A 5,520-nucleotide genomic window follows, 5' to 3' on the forward strand; every position below is an offset into this window, starting at 1 on the left:
TTTTGGCCAAAGCTGATCATTATATACTTTTTTTTAAAAAGACTTTATTTATTTATTCATGAGAGACACAGAGAGAGAGAGAGAGAGAGAGAGAGAGGCAGAGACACAGGCAGAGGGAGAAGCAGGCTCCATGCAGGGAGCCTGACGTGGAACTTGATCCCAGGACTCCAGGCCTGGGCCAAAGGCAGGTGCTAAACCACTGAGCCACCCAGGGATCCCTCATTCTATCCTTTTTAAAACCTCTTCATTATCTATGGAACATGGTAATGCTGGTGATTGTGTTTTTCTCTTTTTATGATATCAATGTTGGTCACTTTTTGATCTTAGGTTTTACAAAGAACCAACCTGTAGCTTTATTGATTTGCTCTATATTATTTTGCTGTTTCACAGATATCTGCCATTTGCTTTGTTATTTCATTTCTTATTCTTTCTTTGGGTTTAATTTGCTATCCTTTCTCTAGTTAATTTGGTGAATACTTAGATCTATTCCTTTCAGCATTTTTTTTTTCCAGATATGCACTCATATCTCCCTCGAGGCCCTGATTTAGCAGAATCCCACCAGGTCTGTATTATTTTTCATTGTCATCTGTTTCAAAATGTTTTCTTATTTACTAATATTCTACTCCTTATGCTGATGCCATCTTTTTAAACCTGTGAATCATTTAGAAATATATTGCCTGATTTGCAAATATTTATGGATTTTCTAGTTCTCTTCCAACTGAATATTTTGAGTACTTCCTTGGCCTCCTCCTCCATGGCATACCCTAAATTGCTACCTCTATCTTTGCAGCACTACAAGATTGACTAAATCTCCTTTATCCTCCAAAGAATATTTGCCCCACCTAGGTATATCTTAAGCATTAACAAAAAACTCGATGAAGGATTTCACACAGAATTTTAAGTTCAAGTCTCTGAAGTTCTATTTTCTTCTCTCTGTGATCTGGTTCTCATAAGTAGTGAATGCCTTGGAAGCATTGATCCTTGTTCTCTAGCTCTCTAGCCCAGAGACACTACTGCAAGCCCCATACACATGTGGCCTCTAGTTCATGCCTGCAAATGAGCACATGCTCCAAATAGAAAAAGAAAAGGCTATGTGGTGTGCAATTCAATGTGCTTCTCTTGTCTCTGGTTTTTGGCCTCTCAAGTCCTGCTGCCTTAGCTACTTTCTGATGTCTTCAAGCAGTTGTTTTTGTAGTTTATTCAGCTTTTATAGTAGTTCTCAATGAGAAACTTAGTCCAACTGAAGCTACTTCATCATGGCCAGAAGCAGGGTTTTTTCAACCAGCATTTTTACCTACCACAGTGTGATAGATTTGATTATTATTGTTCAAAATATTCCACTCCTTCTTCTAACCACTTTGGGAGAAGGGTACTTCCTTTCCACTTGGCCTTGGGTTTGGTCTTGTGACTTTCTTTGGCTATTAGGATATTAGCAAGAATGATGCAAGCAGAGGCTTTAGATGCATGTGTTTGGCTCCATAAGCCTTCTCTGCCATGCCATCAGAAGAACTTGCCCAGTTGGCTTGTTGCTCCAAGGAGGATGAGAAACATGTGGAGCTGAGCTTCCTGGCCAGCCCACAGACCTGCAGCGAAGAACAGAACTGCCGAGCTAGATCAAGAAATTCAAGTCACCCCACATGAATGAGCTCAGCTATAAGTAGCAAAGTGACGCTAACCAACTAGCAATCCTTGAGAATAAGTTATTATGATTGTTAAGACACTGTTTGTGGGGATGTATGTTATGTAGCATTATTTTGGCAACACCAAAATACTTACTGATACATAATGACTTCCCATTATTTCCTTCTCTTCCATCTGCAGCAGAATCAGCTTCCTGTGAACATGCTACAATGTTTAAAAGTGGGACAATGGGACCAAGGGTACATGCAAGCTTGATAACTCCACACACAGTTCAATATTCTCTCTCAACTCAAATGGAAAGCATTAGTTATTCTTTGGCAGCATGGATGCCAAAGATACAAATACTAACACAGATTTATTTTCACAGATTTTTAAAAATTGAGATACAGTTGACATATAACAGTATAAGTTTAAGGTATACAATATGTTGGCTTGTACTTTTATCATGTCACATATTTATCATTTCTTTTTGAATAAAAAACAGTTATGATTTAGTCTCTTAGCAACTTTGAAGTTTATACTACAATATTATTGACTATAATCACTATGTTGTGCATTAGCACTCCAGAACTTATTTATCTATTAGTTGTAAGTTTGTCCCTTTAAACAAAATCTTCTCCATTCCCTTAGCTCCCAGCCCCTGGTAACCACCATTCTTCTACTCTGTGATCTTACAAGTTTAGTGTATAGATTCCATATATAAGGTAACCCAGATATTGCTATCAGTTGTTTTTCCTGATAACTAGAGAAAGTTGGATTCAATGTACAAGATTTATTAGTTCTAAAAAACAATTTAAAATAGAAAAGTTGTACAAGTCAGCAAGACAATATTTAGTGTTGCTAACTTTTAAATCTGATAAGAAGAGTTATTCTTAAAATGGTATGAAAATTGTTATTCCACACGCATAGAGATTAGTTAACGCAAGTCCAACCTTAGCCCACGGGTCTGGAAAAAAGCAAACCAAAATATGAGTATATTCTCATGGCTTACATTGTGTCTGAGAATTGCCTGACTTATCTTGGAACACCCAATTGTGCAAATACTGAGCTGCCTACAAGCCAATGAAACCACAATGCGCCATTGGCATGGATCTGTTTATGTGGGGAAAAAAGTCACATTATCACTAGTAGGTTCTTTGAATTGGAAAGACTGAATGGTACCACAAATACCACAACAATCTCCATCTGAAGGCGAAGTGTGCCTATCATGGAATCCCTGAGAAAGATTATTGCTGACAATAGCCTCAATATTCCTCAAAAGAATCTAATGCGTTTGCCAAAGCACGATATTTAAAACAAAAAACAGAGGCCCACAGAAATCCTAAAGCAGTGGACTTAATGAAAAAATAAATTTATGCAACAAACCATGCTTAGTATTATTTAATGTTTTTTTTTTTTTTTTTTTTTTTTGGGAACCACTAAAGGCGTTTAATAAATTGTCAACTGGTTTAAAAATTTTGTGTTATAAAATAGAGAATAATAGGTTGAAAGTGAATTTTTAAAGATTTGTAACTAAGAAATCAACCACTAATAAATGCACCCTGTGTTTCAAACACACTTCAATAAAGGGTAAAATGTAAAATATAAGGTAGTCCTCTTGCTATTGTCTGAGACTGAAAAGCTAAAACAAGACTGGAGATGGTGTTTCTTTACCATAGTCAATTCCTTAATATTCTTTCTTATTAATTTCTTTAAACAGTTTTTTTCTTTTTTCCTGATATAAAAGTAATACAAGTTCATTGTGGAAAAATATACATAAAGCTATGCTGAAACTAAAAACAATCTATAATTTCACCTTTTAAGTATTTGGGTATATAGGTGTGTATGTAATTTTTAACTGAAGTTGTGTTCATAGTGTACATCTAGATTTGTGCCCTGCTTCTTACACTCAATATCATATCATGAATACATGTGATTTAACATTTAACATTTTGTTTTTTCTGTTTTCTTTCTGTGTGTCTTTTCAACAAAGACTGTCCACAGATTCTATTCATAATAGTCCTGAAGGCACTATGGCAAATTATTTTTTAATTATTATTTTAATAAGGCATATTCTTTCAAAAATATTTGTGATATAACTTTGATTTGCAACTAAATATACAGTACTCATTTAGACTTAATTGTTTTCAACACACTTCAAAATCTCTTAAACTAAGCTTGGTGCAGTGGCAGTATTGTAGCCAATGAGGTTTATCCGAGGCGCGATTATTGCCAAAATCTCTTAAACTATGTATTTCTGTTTTGACTTCTTTACATCTTCAGGTATTCTTTGAATATACTAGTAGGATATTTGAAAACATATTTCTAGTATCCTCCCAAGTAAAAATCAATTTGGTTTGTAATGAAATTCTAAATCACAGCATTTTAAATGAAACATCTGTAAGTCCCTCCACTGGAGGGAAAAGTTTGCAGTTACTCTGATGTATGTACTCTTCAAAGTAAAATTTTTATTCTCTCTACCTGAGTACTTGTCATTATTTTGTCATTATTATTTCCAAATAACTTGCTTCAATTTGTCTAGTCTGTTTCTCTTACAATTTTTTTTTAAAGATTTTATTTATTTATTCGTAGAGACACAGAGACAGAGATTGAGACAGAGTCACAGGCAGAGGGAGAAGCAGGCTCCATGCAGAGAGCCTGATGTGGGACTCGATCCAGGGTCTCCAGGATCACGCCCTGGGCTGCAGGCGGCCCTAAACCGCTCCGCCACCGGGGCTGCCCTCTCTTACAATTTTTTCCTAGACATGTCATCATTCAGGCTCCATATATTTTCAATCAGATCATATATTTTCTTCAAATATATTTTTGAGTATTGCTTATAATTTTTTTTTGGCATTTTCCTCAGGAATATGCAAAATCCCAGGTTCTCTCCCTGTTCCCTATCCCATAGCATCTTCCTTCTCATCATTTTCATACACTTTATTTTCCTCTGCCTCCTAGAAAGGAAAAAGGTTGTCCTCCAACGTTACTGATTTGACTTTCGGGAGTCTCATTTCTATCTTGATATCTGCACTGTGAATTATAATCTAGTATTAGATCTTTAGTTTCTTACCTCCTTTCTCTTATCTAGTCTACTTTTTAATCTTACCTAGCATCTGTTTATTTCAAATCACTGTCTTCTTAAGATTTTCTGCTTTTGTTACAGGCAGCCTTTCTATCTCTTGCCAAACTATTTAGCATTCTTCAATAATTTTTTTTCTGGACCTGGAATAAGTCACATTCAGAAGTCTATTTTTATTCAGATTTTTAAAAGATGCTGATGGTTCCATTCCCTTGTTCTGCAGTATTTTCATCACATTCATCCTTTTTTAAATTCATTCTAGAATGACAGAAGACCTCGCTTCTTCAAACCCTACAACCTGCCTAAATTATTTTTGTTTTTTCTACTCATGTTGACTTTGGCTGAATCCACATTTCTATTGATGGAGAGAAGGTGGGTTGAGCAATCAATTGCAAAAGTCTGGAAGGCTTTCTCAGCTAGCATTAGACTGGATCTACTATCTCACTGCCTGGTGACTTCAGAGTAAACTTTGTTCTTAATGATCATAGTCCTCAGCAAGTATGCATTTCAGACTGCCTTTTCCTCCACATTTTGTGCATTGCGTGTAAAGATCTTGTGCTTTTCTTGTGAGGGGTTCTCTTCCAAGGCGGTATAATACATAACTGCCTCCTCTCCTTTTCTGCCTCTTCATTTCCTAAGTTAGCCTCTAAGCTGATGCAGGAAAGAGCTAGAAGAAGAGTCCCTGGGGAGTACAGACCTGCCTTCAAGAACAGTACCTTTGTAAAATACAGTTTTATAGTTTTCCAGCTTACTTAGGTTTGTTTATAGTAAACAGTTGGAGAAGCACGAAGTGTTTTCTGACTCATTTCAGGCAAGCA

The 5,520-nt window shown here is 36.0% G+C and overlaps 1 pseudogene; it reads left to right on the forward strand.

Annotated features, from left to right (window-relative positions):
* Positions 1–3,795: 3,795 nt before the first annotated feature.
* LOC112923586 (U4 spliceosomal RNA) lies at positions 3,796–3,925 on the forward strand (annotated as a pseudogene).
* Positions 3,926–5,520: the final 1,595 nt, after the last annotated feature.

Source organism: Vulpes vulpes, chromosome 13 (genome assembly GCF_048418805.1).
Source record: "Vulpes vulpes isolate BD-2025 chromosome 13, VulVul3, whole genome shotgun sequence".
Lineage (NCBI taxonomy): Eukaryota > Metazoa > Chordata > Mammalia > Carnivora > Canidae > Vulpes > Vulpes vulpes.